Genomic DNA, 17,207 nt, shown 5'->3' with positions numbered 1-17,207 from the left:
TCTCAGCTTGTCAGTTTCATCTGAAACTGATTAAAATGAAATGCACACCCCAGTGGCTGGGAAGAAAAGGTCAGGATCTTACCCCACCATCTCCTCCCCTGCCTGCTCCCCTCCCTCCTTCCCAGGTCCTCAACACAGCTCTCCAGCTGGGTCCCATCATGGCTCCAATTTCCCCTTCACCCGGGCAGCCCTGAACTGCCCAGAAACCCTGCAGAATGGCCCCATTGTAGACCAGACAAACCCAAATAGCAGCATCTCCTGTTCACTTAAAACCCCAAAGTCTGAGAGGTAGATGACAATGGAAGTTGTTGTTGCAAATTAGTGATCCTGGAACAGATGAGAGGCAGGTAGTCAGAAAGCAGCCAGTGCAGTGGGTTGGACTGCAGGAAGAACAATCACACAACCACTGCATTAACCCAATTAGCAAACACTGGCAGGAATCTGTTAATTGACAAAGAAGCACAGTAGGGAAGGTGGGAAGGGGGACTGTGAACTGGGTAGGGGGTGGGGAGATAGGTTGGGGAGGATATGATTGCTACAGAGATGAAAGGGCTAGGAATAAAACTTTGGGGTTTTTTTTTCTATGCTGCCAAATACTATTTTTATCATTTTTTAAATGTACTGAGGTTTTTTTTAACCATGCCCTGGAGCATTTGGATGAACAGTGTTTGCATTAATTAATAAATTAGGTGACATCTCCACTCAGCAGAAGGCTCTGGCATGGAAACACTCTGTATTGCCTGGTGAATGGTAATTGTGGAATCTTTTTTTTTTTTTTTTTTTGACAGAGTCTCAAGCCATCGCCCTGGATAGAGTGCTGTGGCGTTACAGCTCACAGCAACCTTTAACTCTTGGGCTTAAGCAATTCTCTTGCCTCAGCCTCCCAAGTAGCTAGGACTACAGGTGCCTGCCACAATGCTCGGCTATTTTTTTGTTGCATTTGTCGTTGTTTGGCAGGCCCAGGCTGGTTTTGAACCCTCCAGCTCTGGGGTATGTGGCTGGCGCCTTAGCCACTTGAGCTACAGGTGCTGAGCCGTAATTGTGGAATCTTGATTGATTACAGCTGTCACATAGTCATTCAGTCCAACAAGTCAGTCACCACTTCTTGGGCAAGGAATACCTGATGCAAGGTTCACTTGGGTTTTCTGGGGGATGAGGGGAGGACATAGAATGAATAAGGCAAAGTCTGTATGTTCTACTAGCTACTATGTATAATAAGCAGTGTTTGCAATGAAGTCCTGTAATTCTGCTGAGCCTCTGTTCAGGTTAATTGGGACAGTTTAATTAAGGGTGGGAATCAGGAAAAGCCACATAGAGGAGCTGCATTTTTAAAATAAGGGTCAAATAATAATGGACAGAATGGCCAGTCTTTCAGATACAAAGGAGGGTGTAGGCAAAGGCACAGAAGACGAGCTTCTAGGGGCAGGTGCAGCCCTTCTCCAGGGGGACATTGGTGACAGAGATGCATAGAATGTCCTGTTGGGAAAGAAAGTACTAGAGGGGGCAGAAAACATGGTATTAAACATGGTATTAAACTCTTCCACCCACTCTCTCTAGTTTTTAGAGGCCACAGGGTTAAAAAGTAGACTAGGAGCTCAGCATGGCACATGGGGCTACGAGAACCAGCACACTGGTCACTCCAGCTCTCCTGCTGTAGGTAAAGGAAGGAAAGGTCTATAGAACCTACCAGGGCTCAGAGCACAGGAGGACTGGGGGGGGAGGAGGGGGACGGTGGCAATGGAGAAGGGTGAAATAATGACCTTTAGGTGCCTGGCCTCTCTCCCCCCACTCAGACCTGGGGGCCTTGTCCTCTGGCTTCCCAGCCTCTCTCTATTATCACTTTCTCCACAATCCTCTCCTTTGCTTTTATTCCCTTCTTACTTTATCTAGCCTTCTAACCAATGTGAAAGAGAAAAGTCAAACATGCAAAAAGCTTCTGTCTTCTGCACAAAGGTGAAGTATTCTGTATCTCTTGTGTTTGATCAGCAGCAAGCCTAATGTGTGGCATGTCGGGTTGCTCAATTTTCTAAATTTATTTTTTTTTTGAGACAGAGTCACTTTGTCACCATTCCATAGAGTGCTGTGGCGTCACAGCTCACAGGAACCTTTAACTCTTGGGCTTAAGCAATTCTCTTGCCTCAGCCTCCCCAGTAGCTGGGACTACAGGCGCCCGCCACAACGCCCGGCTATTTTTTTGGTATAGTTGTCATTGTTGTTTAGCAGGCCTGGGCCAGGTTCGGACCCGCCAGGCCCGGTGTAGGTGGCCGGCACCCTAACCACTGAACTATGGGCAATGAGCCTCAATTTTCTAAACTTTGTTACATCTTTTAGAATGTCTTCAGGATGCAAGGGCTGGGCAGGCACTGACCTTTGTAACCCAATGTTTCAGACAGAACCTTCTCGGTAAACATTTGCTGGTGACCAGGATAATGACATATGGAGAAACAATCCTCCACTAAGGTTTTAAGGAAAGCATTCTTCTTTAATTACTGACCAGTGGAGTTTCTGTATCCTTGGAGATGTTGTCTTAGGCATGTGTTGAGATCTGTTGAACTATGTGCAGGGGTGAGGGTTGGGAAATGTCCAACCTGGTTTCTGGACCTCCTTTCTTCTGGGTGTGGGTCACCAACACCCTCAAAGGGGCGTAACCTTTCTTCTCACATTTCAGTTTGAAACCACCCAGGCTCCTGAAAGGCCCCCGCCCCACATAAGCCTAGGATGGTGTTCGTGCAGGAATTGATGGGTATTCTATTACCCCCACTGCACCCAATTAAACAATACCTGCCTGTTCTCAAAGAACCAGCCAATGTCACTCCAGCGTTTTCTCAGGTTTCATAACTGCCCTGCACTGTGCACCTGGCCCTTCTTTCCCCAGGGCTGCAATGTTGGAGGCTGAGGAAATGGCTGCCTGGTTTCCCCTACTCCCTGCTCCTACAAGTCCAGGCCCCTGAGGCTGCTGGGGTTTTGGAGACTGACTCACTCTTGTACAAGTCGGAGAGAGCTTCTGCAGCTTGGGACGGTCCTTCAGGAGGGAGCTACGTCTTGTTCCAGGGAAGAAGAGGCTAATCAGGTCTCAGGCTCACTCCTGGGCAGAAGCAGGAAAACTATTTTGGCAGTGTGAAGCAGTGTGGATCAACAGCAGTACCGTTTCCTGAGAGCCCCTGGCCTATCTTCCAGCTACACTCAGCTGTGCGGCCAGACTCAGCTCTAAGCAATCCCTGACCTTGGAGCTTCCACTATACTTTCCACTATAAGTGCAAAAAGGCCTTTAAAAAGCCTCCTGATTTCCGGGGTGGTTAAGAGCCGTTGTGTTGATTGCTGTTGTGAATTTTCTGGTGCAGTTCCAGGTGGCCAATGCCACCACCTCTCCTCCATCTGTCCAAATGCTGATGCTGAGGGGGGGTGGGAGGGGGAGTTGCTTTGAAGCACCCTGGCATTGACCTCTTATGCCCTGTTTTGGTGTTGGGAAGCTTTACAGCTGCTCTGGGCCCACAGAGCCTTTTCCTTGTTGACTTGGGGCTTTTTGGATCAGGGTGTTGGTGAAGCAGAGCTTTGGCAAGAGCCTTGGCAGTCTGTCAGGAAAGAGGCTGAAGGAAGATAATTAGACTTGGTAATTGGTTGCTTTTTAGTGACTGTGGCTGGGAGAAGAAGATACAGGAAGGCTAGGAAAGCTGTCCTCCAGGACCAAGGCTAAACTGTCCCAGTTCTAGGGGGCAGAGCTGCCCCCATCCCTCCCTGTTACATCTTGCCTGGTGGGTCTCTCTGGCTGCCCCCAATGTAGGTTTACCTTATCATATTCACACGTTATACCTAAGCTGAGATCAGGCATTTAAAAACTTTAATCCAAAGGTAACCTTTAATTTTCTTTTTTTTTTTTTTTAATTTTATTTATTTTTATTGAGATAGAGTCTCACTTTGTGGCCTTTGGTAGAGTACTGTGGCGTCATAGCTCACAGCAACCTCAAACTCTTGGGCTCAAGCGATTCTCTTGCCTCACATGACCTCCCCAGTAGCTGGGACTACAGACACCTGCCATAATGCCTGGGTTTTTTGTTTTTTGTTTTTTTGGTAGAGACGAGGTCTCTCTGTGGCTCAATCTGGTCTCAAACTCCTGAGTTCAGGGCAATCTACCCGCCTCGGTCCCCTCTTCCTCCCCCCAGTGCTAGGATTAAAGGTGTGAGCCACCACACCCAGTCCCAAGGTAACCTTTAGATGGAATTATGCAACTCTAGTTACACCAGGAAGATTCTGGGGGGCCTGCTACAAAGAACTTCATTAGAGGTTTTGTTTTTGGACAGTGCTGACTCATCATTTCCCCAAGATAAGTTTGCTCTTGGGCAGTTTCCAGGCTCCCATCCCTCCAGTTGGCCACTTTGCCAGACCAGATGGCTCCTATTAGATCTCAATTTACAACTTGCCACCCTTATGGGCATGTGTTCTGTATTTTTCCCAGCCTGAGCAGCTGATGCACTCGGACATTCTGGGAAGCCTCACCATTTGATTCCACCTCATCACAGAAGCTGTGGATCTGATTTCTAGTTTCTGTGGGAGCCTATTGATCTGAACCCCAATACAAAAGTACAGCCCTGGGAGCCTGACAGCGGACCTCAGGCAGGGGTCCCCAACAGCTCTGCCCTGAGTCCTCGTGAGCTAGCCCTGCCTTTGGGAGAGCTGGTTACTCAAAATTCATCAAAGGAGGGGCTAGAATGGAATCAAAAATCTGTAGGGGGGAGGTTGTGACTGTTTATTATCTTGGATAAAAGCAGAAGAAAGAACTGATGACAAGTTTGAGCTCTGGAATTTACTTTTAAACAGGACAACCTTCCCTCCGGCCTCCCTGCTGACCAATTGTGCATTTATTCAGTAGATGGTCATTGAGCATAGTATATACAGGGTGTCCAATAAAGGTCGCCATCCATAGGAAAATCATCAATAACAACCTCATGTTATACTTTATATTACATTATATTTTATATTTATATACCAACATGTAGAGAAATACTTTGTAAATATTTTGTAAAATTTCGTAATGAATATTTTGTAAATAAAGGTACATTTAGCTATAATTTTCCATTTTCTCTATGTATGTATGGTGACATTTGGGACACCCTGTATAATACTACGTGCCAAACATAATGCCCAGGAATCAGCAATAAAGATGAAAGTACAGTTCTTGCCTTCAAGTGACTTACTGACTGATGTCTGAGCTAGGCAGGCGCTTACAACCTAGGAAGTGAAAGCTGGTGATGCAGCCAGCATCAGGGACCCAGACTCAGGAGCCAGGCTGCCTGGGTTCAGACTCCTGCTCTACCACTTATAAGCGGTGAACCTTTAGGTAAATCACCTAACCACTATATGCCTCAGTTTCTTTGTATGAAGGGAATAATATAATGCAGACACCTACTTCAGTGTTTTATGAGGATTAAATTAGTTAATAGATTTAAAGTACTTAGAACTGTGCCTGGGAGTAGTGAGGATGGTACACATTTGAGACATTTTGTTTTATTTTATTCATTTATTTAGACAGAGTCTCACTTCGTTGCCCTCGGTAAAATGCCATGGTGTCACAGCTCACAGCAACCTCAAACTCTTGGGCTAAAGCGATCCTCTTGCCTCAGCCTCCCAAGTAGTTGGGACCACAAGCGCCTGCCACAACACCCAGCTATTTTTAGTGACTGAGTCTTGTTCTTGCTCAGGCTGGTCTCGAACCTGTGAGCTCAGGCAATCCACTCACCTCAGCCTCCCAGAGTGCTGGGATTACAGGCGTGAAACACTATGTCTAGCCCTATTTTATTTATTTTTTTGAGACAGGGTCTTGCTCTTACTCAGGCTGGTCTTGAAGTTGTGAGCTCAAGCAATCTACCCACCTCGGCTTCCCAGAGTGCTGGAATTATAGGCGTGAGCCACCTCACCCAGCCCACAGTTGGGCAATTTTAAAAGCTATGGCATTGGCTTGGCACCCATAGCACAGTGGTTATGGCACCAACCACATGCACCAAGGCTGATGGGTTCAAACCAGCCTGGGCCAGCTAAACAATGACAATTGCAACAAGGAACTAACCAGGCATTGTGGCAGGCTCATGTAGACTCAGTTACTTGGGAGGCTGAGGCAAGAGAGTTGCTTAAGCCCAAGAGTTTGAGGTTGCTGTGAGCTGTGATGCCATGACACTCTACCCAGGGCGACATAGTGAGATTCTGTCTAAAAAAAAAAAAAAAAAAGCTGTTGCATCACAAGACTAATTGCATGAGGAAAAAAGGGGGCCATATATATATATCCCAGGATGCTGGGAGTCTAGACATTTGTGGCCAGAAAAGCCAAATTTGAATCTAAGGTACACTACAATATTTCATTTGCTTTTGAATAATTATTATCTTGATTTGTTCCTTTGTAAAGTGGAGATAAGTAATTCTTCCCTTCCAAACTCCAGAAGGAAGAGAAACCAACATTTGTGCTACTGCATACCAGAAACAGTTTTATTCTTAAGATTGAGAGAAATAAAATATTTTCAAATTTAAGAAATGCATTGTAAACTGTGAACACACTAGGTAATTGTGATTTTCTATTTTCCCCATCCACTGGGTTGATCGTGTGAATAACTGAGAGATGATGGAAAAGGCAGGCACTTTGGTCTGACTTTAATAATATTAATAAATAGACCAGGCGTGATGGCTCACACCTGTAATCCCAGCACTCTGGGGGGCCAAGGTGGGTGGATTGCTTGAGCTCAGGTGTTCAAAACCAGCCTGAGTAAGAGTGAGACCCTATCTTTACTAAAAATAGAAAAATTAGCTGGGCATGGTAGTGCATGCCCGTAGTCTGAGCTATTTGGGAGGCTGAGGCAAGAGGGCCACTCAAGCCCAAGAATTTAAGGTTGCTGTGAGCTATGACACCACAGAACTCTACCCAGGGCAACAGAGTGAGACCCTGTTCCAAAATAATAATAATTATATTAATAGTAACCAAATAATTTGAAGGCTTGATAAATTTTTTTTTTTTTTTTTTTTGTAGAGACAGAGTCTCACTTTACCACCCTCGGTAGAGTGCTGCAACATCACAGGACTCACAGCAACCTCCAGCTCTTGGGCTTTTGCGATTCTCCTGCCTCAGCCTTTCGAGCAGCTGGGACTACAGGCGCCCGCCACAATGCCTGGCTATTTTTTGGTTGCAGTTCAGCCAGGGCTGGGTTTGAACCCACCACCCTCGGTATATGGGGCCGGCACCCTACTCACTGAGCCACAGGCGCCACCCTAGGCTTGATAAATTTTTAATAAAGTTTGTACATTTTTTATGAAAGTTACTAGTAATGCTTTACTAAGTAGTGCAATGAATTTTTATTTTTTAATCCCTGGGCCCAATTTTGGAGTTGAGAGGGTTGCTGGTAATAAATGTATGATGTACACTTAAAAAAATTATATTAATAAATAGGTAGTACTGCTGTGATACTGTTTCACCTCCATGTAATTATTGGTGCTTTCCACGTTATTTAATTCCTGATTATTAAAGCCCTGTGACCCATAAGGAGGCTGGCAATTTCCTTAGAAGGAAGAAGTGGGAGCAGCAAAAATCACAGTGAGATGTGCTGAGCTTCTCAGTGGTAAATTTCATTGATGACGCCATCAGATGCGATAAGCACAAATATTCCCCAGTGCAGACTCAGGTCCTTCCAGGTCCTAGGGGTACTGAGCTCCCAGCTCCTCTGAGTTTGTATTTCTGGGCTTCTGAACGGCAGGACTTGCACACACTTATAAATGGAGGTGAGCAGGGTAGGGGTGGGATGGGGGTGAGGCGGGGGTGGGGGGTGGAGGTGTGATGCCAGCCTCAAAGTTTGCTCATTATCAGAAGCTGCTTTCACATGTCTGGGAGACTTCTTGGCAAGGTTGCAAAGCTTGCTACTAAGATTCAGGGTCGGCTGGCAGGGCAACAGTGTGGAGGAGTAGGAAGTCTGCAGCAGAATGAGCAGGCTGGATTCGGGCCTGTGTGGGAGACTGGCCAATGCTATTGGAATTACCATCCGCTGCCCTGATATCTGCCAGGAAGTTGTGAAATTTCAAGGACCCTATCACAGTGTCAGAGAGTATATGGGACGACTGGGCTGGCGGCAAGAACCCTCAAGCAATAGGTCCATTTCTCTGGTACTCCATTTGTCTCTGCAAAACAGGAGCTCTGCTAATGACCTGGCTCTCTTCTTAGCCTATCCCAGAGTTCTAAGGTCAAGAAAGGAACTACCTGGGAGACCTTTATCAACCCTTTCAATGGATAAAGGAAAATGGCTATGAGTTAGGTCAGAGGTCCTGCCTGTTGACTTCACCAGTCTGAGCCTCTATTGTCTCAGTCTGAGGCTCTTTTTTTAGCTAGAGTCTCAATCTGTCACCTTGGGTAGAGGGCCGTGGCATCATAGCTCACAGCAACCTCAAACTCCTGGGGTCAAGCAATCCTCTTGCCTCAGTTGTTCATTTTTAGTAGAGACAGAGTGCCGCTTTTGCTCAGGCTGGTCTTGAACTCCCAAACTCAAGCAATCCACTTGCTTTAGCCTCCCAGAGTGCTAGGGCTACAGCATGAACCATTGTGCCTTCAGTTTGAGGATCTTGGGAGGATCAGTTAAAACAAGGCATGTGGAAATTCTTTGGAAACTGTAAAGTGCTTTAAATGGAAAGAATAGCTCCAGGCACAGAATCGAAGGCCTGTGAGGGAAGGGGAGCTGAGTGGAGTTCTGGGCCTGGCTATGCTAAGTGAGCTCTTCTGAAGACAGGGATGTTCTGTGTGGACCTTCTTTCTGGCTTTGTCTAATATGAGCATCACAGGCTGTCATTGGTGTTCTGGTTCCTAACAAAAAGTAGTTTGAAAAGATCACAGAGCTAACTGGTTTTCTTCTCTGGACGATGTTTTCTGTGATTCTACGGCCTCCTGGTCTTCTGAACAGCATGAAAGCCCACCAGTCTGGGGAGCTGTGGGGCCCTCTTTTCACCAGGATTTGTGTTTATAACATGACAATGTCTTTACCTTTTATCTAGCACGAGTGAGTAATCTATTTGGGATATTTAACAAAAACCAGACATTACCTCACTGGTATCTTATCCAGAGCCGCTCTAGTCTTCCCATTAATTCTAGCGGCTCAGGGTCTTTTGCTTTGTTAAGCAATACATGGAGAGATCCATAGACGGTTAGGGAGTCCCAGAACACACAGATTTGAAAAGTGCTCATCTATTATTTGTATTCAAGCCTGTTCCTCCCCCCAGTAAACATGTTTTCTTCATTTTGAGAACACAGCAGAGGGATTAACTCCAGCCCACCATCCCCCCACCCATCCTGACTAGATTTAACTGGGTTTCTCTGTTATGAAGAGCTTTATGTGTGAATTCTCAGGCCTCACGGGAAAGACTGGTGTAGTCACTGGGAAAGAGGAGCAGCAGACATACCACGTTCTCTGAGGTCAGTGGCTATTTTCCAACAGAAGTGTCAAGAAGATAATGACTTAAGTGGTCATATGCTTTGTAAGCAGTTGCCAGAGGTACAAACTGAAGCAGAAATCTCACGTCTGTCCCAGGTGCAGAAAGACGTTCCTTATTTTATTTATTTATTTATTTATTTTATTTATTTAATTTTTGGTAGAGACAGAGTCTCACTTTGTCGCCCTCTGTAGAGTGCTATGGCGTCACACAGCTCACAGCAACCTCCAACTCCTAGGCTTAGGCGATTCTCTTGCCTCAGCCTCCCAAGTAGCTGGGACTACAGGCGCCCACCACAACGCCCGGCTATTTTTTTTGGTGCAGTTTGGCTGGGGCCGGGTTTGAACCTGCCACCCTTGGTATATGGGGCCTGTGCCCTTTCCACTGAGCTACAGATGCCGCCCTATTTATTTATTTATTTTTTGAGACAGAGTCTCACTTTGTTGCCTTCGGCAGAGTGCCATTGCATCATAGCTCACAGCAACCTCAAATTCTTGGGCTCAAGTGATCCTGTGTCTCAATCTCCCTAGTAGCTGGGACTATAGGTGCCTGCCACAACACCCGGTTATTTATAGAGATGGGGTCTCGCTCTGGCTCAGGCTGGGTTCGAACTCATGAGTTCAGGCAATCCACCCGCCTTGGCTTCCCAGACTGCTAGGATTACGGGCATAAGCCACTGCACTTGGCCTAGAAGGACTTTCCTTAAGAAGGACATGCTGAGGGCGGTGCCTGTGGCTCAGTGAGTAGGGTTCCGGCCCCATATACTGAGGATGGTGGGTTCAAACCCAGCCCCGGACAAACTGCAACAACAACAAAAAAATGGCCGGGGGTTGTGGTGGGTGCCCGTAGTCCCAGCTACTCGAGAGGCTGAGGCAAGAGAATCGCCTAAGCCCAGGAGTTGGAAGTTGCTGTGAGCTGTGTGATGCCATGGCACTCTACAGAGGGTGATAAAGTGAGATGTGTCTCTACAAAAAAAAAAAGAAGGACAAGCTGATCCTCACTTTCAAGTCATCCTTGCATAAGAAGGACTGCAGGTGTAAAGCAGTAGAAAAATTGAGCCCCCATTAAAAACCTCTCGTATTCAAAATCACCATTTGAGGGCGTTGCCTGTGGCTCAGGGAGTAGGGTACCAGCCCCATATACTGGAGGTGGTGGGTTCAAACCCAGCCCTGGCCAAAAAAAAAAAAAAGTGATAACAAAATCACCATCTGTTTGTTGACAGGAAAAAATAATTGTTAATTTTGATAGGAGTCAAGATGTGATGACTACATAAGAAAATATCTGTGGTTGTATCTATGCTTGTATGTAGGAGAGAAATAACATGCAATTGGGATTTGCTTTAATATGCGTTACCATAAATATAAGAAAGAAAAAAGATATAGACAAGGCAAGTTTGGCAAAGCCTTGTTAATTGTTAAGTCTGGGTAATGAACAACATGGTTTCAATATACTGTTCTCTCAATGCTTGTGGACAATTGAACATTTTCCTAATTAAAAAAATAATTAAAGACACTATAGTGTTAAAAGACAAGCTTCAGGGAGGCGCCTGTGGCTCAAAGGAGTAGGGCACCAGCCCCAAAAGCCTGAGGTGGCGGGTTCAAACCCAGCCGCGGCCAAAAACTGCAAAAAAAAAAAAGCCTCAGAGGAGAAGGTATTTGGAATATATGTAACTGATAATGATTCCTATGTTAAATATATAGAGAACTCCTACAGATCTATATAAGAAAAAAGACCTGGGTGGCACCTGTGGTTCAGTGAGTAGGGTGCCGGTCCCATATGCCAAGGGTGGCAGGTTCAAACCCAGCCCCCGTCGAACTGCAACAACAACAAAAAAAGTGGCCTGGCGTTGTGGCAGGCGCCTGTAGTACCGGCTGCTCGGGAGGCTGAGGCTGGTGAATCGCGGAACCCCAGGAACTGGAGGTTGCTGTGAGTCCTGTGACATCATAGCACTCTACCGAGGGTGGTAAAGTGAGACTCTGTCTCTACAAAACAAAAAAAGAAAAAGAAAAAAGACCGCCAACCCCACAGAAATTAAGGGCAAAAATGAGAACAAGCAATTCCACTCCCAGAAGAAGAAACCTACACGGAAATGTCTACACTCACTGATGATCAAGAAAATGCAAATTAAAAGATAAGACCGTAATTTATGTCCATTGAATTAGTAAATATTTGGAAGTCTGGCAATACAAGTATTGGTTGAGATGTAGAGTTTAATACATACACTTAGAAAGCAATTTGGCAATCTCTATTGGAAACCCAGGATTCCATACCCCTCAGAAACTTTGGGCAAGCGTACAAATATACTTGGAACAAGCACTTGGCTATCCATTGCCACATTGTTTATAATAGCTACAACTGGGAAAAAATGGAGAAATTATATACACATGTATGATTATGGATGAGTTTCTGGAACATGATATGAATATTGAATGAAATAAAGCTGCAAAAGGATATGTATGTTATTGTGCTATTTACGTAAATTTAGAATACCTAACATAATATTTTTGGCTGTCTATAAGAGTCTAAAAATAATTAGAAGGGCCACAGAGTAATAGGAGAATAGCACTTATCTCTAGGGAAGAAGAGAAGAGAACAGGGATGACATCAACTATATCTGTAATATTTGTTTTTTTCTCTAGGAAAAAATTGCTAAAAATAATTTGAAGCAAATATATCAAAAGAGTAACATTTGTTGGGAGGCGCCTGTGAGTAGGGTGCCAGCCCCATATACTGAGGGTGGTTTCAAACCCGGCCTGAGCCAAACTGCAACAACAACAACAAAAGTAACATTTGCATATCTGGGTGGTAGTCATAGAGTGTTTATTATATTATTATTCTCTGTACTAGTCTGCACATTTAAAATATTTTATAATTTTTAAAAGATTTCTTGGGTGGGGTGGCGCCTGTGGCTCAGTCGGTAGGACGCCGGCCCCATATACCGAGGGTGGCGGGTTCAAACCCGGCCCCGGCCAAACTGCAACCAAAAAATAGCCGGGCGTTGTGGCGGGCGCCTGTAGTCCCAGCTACTCGGGAGGCTGAGGCAGGAGAATCGCTTAAGCCCAGGAGTTGGAGGTTGCTGTGAGCTGTGTGAGGCCACGGCACTCTACTGAGGGCCATAAAGTGAGACTCTGCCTCTAAAAAAAAAAAAAAAAAAAAAGATTTCTTGGGTGGCACCTGTAGCTCAGTGAGTAGGGTGCTGGCCCCATATACTGAGGGTGGTGGGTTCAAGCCCAGCCCTGGCCTGCTAAACAACAATGACAACTCAAGCAAAAAAATAGCCAGGCGTTGTGGCAGGTGCCTGTAGTCCCAGCTACACAGGAGGCTGAGGCAAGAGAATTGCCTAAGCCCAAAAGCTGGAGGTTGCTGTGAGCTGTAGCAACAAAATGAGACTCTGTCTCTAGAAAAAAAAAAAAAAAAACACTTTCTTTTCTTTTTTTTTTAATATTGAGACAGAGTCTCATTTTGTCACCCTCAGTAGAGTGCTGTGACATCACAGCTCACAGCAACCCCAAACCCTTGGACTCAAGCAATTCTCTTCGTTCAGCCTCCCTAGTAGCTGGGACCGTAGGCACCCACCACAACACCCAGCTATTTCTTTTCGTTTGTTTGTTTAGTAGGCCCCGGCCAGGCTCAAACCCACCAGCCCTGGAGCATGTGGCCAGCACCTGAACCACTGAATTATGGGTGCCCCTAAAAAGTTTTTTAATTGACTTCTTAAATCTCATCTGTTTGTTTGTTTTTGTTTGAGAGAAGGAGTTTCACTATGTTGGCCAGCCTGGAGTGTGGTGGCTAATCACAGAAACAATCATGGTGCACTATAGCCTCAAACTCCTGGGATCAAATGATCCTCTTGCCTCAGCCTCCTGAATAGCTGAGACTATAGGCTGTGCCTCTGCACCTGGCTACATTTAATCTTTTCGTTTCTTTTGACACAGAGTCTTACTATGTCGCCCTTGGTAGAGTGCGATGAAATCACAGCTCACAGCAACCTCCAATGCCTGGGCTTAAGCGATTCTCTTGCTCAGCCTCCCAAGTAGCTGGGACTACAGGTGCCCACCACAACGCCCGGGTATTTTTTTTGTTGTAGTTGTCGTTGTTTGGCAGCCCCAGGTCGGATTCAACCTGCCAGCCCTGGTGTATGTGGCCCATGCCCTAGCCGCTGAGCTATAGCTATAGGAGTCACTATGTTGCCTTTGGTAGAGTGATGTGGCATCACAACTCACAGCAATCTCAAACTCTTGGGCTTAAGTGATTCCCTTGCCTCAGCCTCCCAAGTAGCTGGGACTACAGGGGCCTGCCACAACACCCAGCTATTTTTTTGGTTGCAGTTGTCGTTGTTTAGCTGACCCAGGCTAGGCTGGAACCCACCAGCCTCAGTGCATGTGGCCGGCGCCATAACCACTGTGCTATGGGCGCCAAGCCTACATTTCATCTTTTCTAATGATTTCAAAACCTTTTGACTCTGGTTTGGCACCTGTAGCACAGTGGTTACAATGCTGGCCACATGCAACAAGGCTGGGGGATTCAAACCCAGCCCGGGCCAGCTAAACAACAATGCCAACTGCAACAAAAAAGTAGCGAGGCATTGTGGTGGGCGCCTGTAGTCCCAGCTACTTGGGAGGCTGAGGCAAAAGAATCACTTAAGCCCAAGAATTTGAGGTTGCTGTGAGCTGTGATGTCACAGCACTCTACTGAGGACAACATAGTGAGACTCTGTGTCAAAAAAAAAAAAAACAACAAGAACACCTTTGACTCTACTTCTGTGAAAATGATTTCCATTGGCAAGGTGGCTTATGCCTGAAATCCCAGCAGTTTGGGAGGCCAAGGTGGAAGGATCACCAGAGACCAGAAATTTGAGACCAGCCTGAGCCTGAGCAGCAGAGTAAGACTGGATCACTAAGAAAAAAGAAAAGAAGGCTGGGCACTTGTAGCTCACTGGTCAGGATGCCGGCCATAAGCTCTAGGGCTGGTGAGTTCAAACCCGGCCCGAGCCTGCTAAACAAACAAATAGAAAAAAAATTAGCCAGGTGTTGTGGTGAGCCCCTGTAGTCCCAGCTACTAGGGAGACTGAGACAAGAGAATCTCTTGAGCCCAAGAGTTTGAGGTTGCTATGAGCTGTGACGCCACGGCACTCTACCAAGGGTGACAAAGTGAGACTCTGTCTCAATAAAAAAAAGAAAATCATTGGCAGATCTGATTCTCTTTCCTTCCTCTCTCCAGTGTCATTGATGTATCTCCACCCACTTAATGACTACTTCTACTTTGTCAAATTCACCACCTAGATCAATTGTCTCTACCACCATTATGAGCTAGCTATTCCCTAGCTGTCTCAAAACAGCTTTCTTTTAATTTTCTGTTCCTGTCAATAGCACACCCAGTAAGGGTTAGTTTTGGGGGGCGCCTGTGGCTCAGTGAGTAGGGCAAGGGCCCCATATACTGAGGGTGGCGGGTTCAAACCTGGCCCTGGCCAAACTGCCACAAAAAATACCCGGGCGTTGTGGCAGGCACCTGTAGTCCCAGCTACTTGGGAGGCTGAGGCAAGAGAATCGCCTAAGCCCAGGAGTTGGAGGTTGCTGTGAGCCGTGTGACGCCACGGCACTCTACCAAGGGCAATAAAGTAAGACTCTGTCTCTAAAAAAAAAAAAAAAGGAAGGAAAGAATCAGCTAACATAATCTTTCGTTGGTATTAACTATAAATGAGGCTGGCCTCTCATCAGACTTGGAGAGATGTAGGATGTTATCCTCTGACTTATGGAAAGAATCTGATGAAAATAAGATTCCTGGGCGGCACCTGTGGCTCAGTGGATAGGGCGCCAGCACCATATACCATGGGTGGCGGGTTTAAACCTGGCCCCAGCCAAACTGCAACAAAAAAATAGCTGGGCATTGTGGGGGGTGCCTGTAGTCTCAGCTACTCAGGAGGCTGAGGCAAGAAAATTGCTTAAGCCCCAGAGTTTGAGGTTGCTGTGAGCTGAGACACGACGGCACTCTACCAAGGGTAATGCAGTAGTAAGACTCTGTCTCAAAGGAAAAAAAAACAAAAAACAAATAAAGAAGTAACTGGGCAATGGTGCTGCAGATACTAAGTGCATGATCAAAAACAGAACTCCCTCTGCTCGGGGCCCAGCCCCAGGCTGTACTGCTAGGCTCTTATCTCCTTACACAAGCTTCTTACCTTGAGAGCTGAAAGCTTCTTACCTTGAGAGCTGTGTTGTGACAACACAGGTTGTCTGACAGCTTGTTTCTGTTATATTTTCCTTATATTCTTCCCTCCTGCTTCCCTATCACTACCACTGGGGATTTAGGGAGACCATACTCTTCCACTGTCCTGTGTTACCTTGGCATAAGGTAAGGTAACCACTGGGTAAGCTGGAAGCCCCAACTATGTCACTGTCTCTTACTGGCCAACTTCATGCCTCGCTTGCCCATTCTGTCTGAATGACTTAGGCAGCAAACTCCCCAGGGTGGTAACAATCTGCAGGATCATGACAGACACTGAATGCAGTATGGTCCTTTATAAATAATTTACTGTTATAATTGTAAACGTAAGGTGCTCTGAGTAAAGTAACCAGAGAGGGAGGGCGGGGAGGCCTTTGAAAACACACATGTATGCACAAACCAGGATGGGCTTTCTTGGTGACTTTGTTACATGGTTTTCTGTTCTGCATTTTTCTGTACTTGACTGCTTTTGCAGCCATCAATTAGGCTTTTGCCATCTTGGTCCCTAGTTGCTTGGGCAGAGGGCTGGCTGCAGAGAACTTTCTCCTGCTATGGAGGCAGAAAGGGCATTGTGGGTTCCATCCAAGACTGAGCCAAAGATCTGGTATGACTGCAGTGATGGGAACACAGCAATGAGAAGTATGTGAGGGTGCAAAAATGCCCAAGGGCAGGGAATCACTGTGTGCAAAAACCTTTCTGTGGTATCTCAAATGCGTCTGCCTTCCTTCTCCTTGGCTTCTCTTGGGTGAAGGAGGTCAAGTCATACTATTTTGAGGTGCTCAGAGAGGCATGGGAGGCTGCTGGATATACAGCCTGTTTGTGGGAGGAGGAAGGAAAAAAGGCACTATTTATTTATTTATTTATTTTATTGTTGGGGATTCATTGAGGGTACAATAAGCCAGGTTACACTGATTGCAATTGTTAGGTAAAGTCCCTCTTGCAATCATGTCTTGCCCCCATAAAGTGTGACACACACCAAGGCCCCACCCACCTCCCTCCTTCCCTCTTTCTGTTTCCCCCCCATAACCATAATTGTCATTAATTGTCCTCATATCAAAATTGAGTACATAGGATTCATGCTTCTCCATTCTTGTGATGCTTTACTAAGAATAATGTCTTCCACGTCCATCCAGGTTAATACGAAGGATGTAAAGTCTCCATTTTTTTTAATGGCTGAATAGTATTCCATGGTATACATATACCACAGCTTGTTAATCCGTTCCTGGTTGGTGGGCATTTAGGCTGTTTCCACATTTTGGCGATTGTAAATTGAGCTGCAATAAACAGTCTAGTACAAGTGTCCTTATGATAAAAGGATTTCTTTCCTTCTGGGTAGATGCCCAGTAATGGGATTGCAGGATCAAATGGGAGGTCTAGCTTGAGTGCTTTGAGGTTTCTCCATACTTCCTTCCAGAAAGGTTGTACAAGTTTGCAGTCGCACCAGCAGTGTAAAAGTGTTCCCTTCTCTCCACATCCACGCCAGCATCTGCAGTTTTGAGATTTTGTGATGTGGGCCATTCTCACTGGGGTTAGATGATATC

At 45.9% G+C, this 17,207-nt stretch overlaps 1 long non-coding RNA gene across 1 annotated transcript in view; it reads left to right on the top strand.

Annotated features, from left to right (window-relative positions):
- The first annotated feature begins 7,681 nt into the window (after positions 1–7,681).
- Positions 7,682–17,207, top strand: part of LOC128595450 (uncharacterized) — a 54,594-nt gene continuing 45,068 nt past the window's right edge. The window contains exon 1 of the long non-coding RNA XR_008382936.1: positions 7,682–7,755. This is a non-coding gene — a long non-coding RNA (uncharacterized LOC128595450). The remainder of the gene's footprint in view (positions 7,756–17,207) is intronic.

The sequence above is a fragment of the Nycticebus coucang genome, chromosome 10, assembly GCF_027406575.1.
Source record: "Nycticebus coucang isolate mNycCou1 chromosome 10, mNycCou1.pri, whole genome shotgun sequence".
Taxonomy (NCBI): Eukaryota; Metazoa; Chordata; class Mammalia; order Primates; family Lorisidae; genus Nycticebus; species Nycticebus coucang.
The sequence above is the reverse complement of the archived record's forward strand: the minus strand, read 5'-3'. Positions and strand labels throughout refer to the sequence as shown.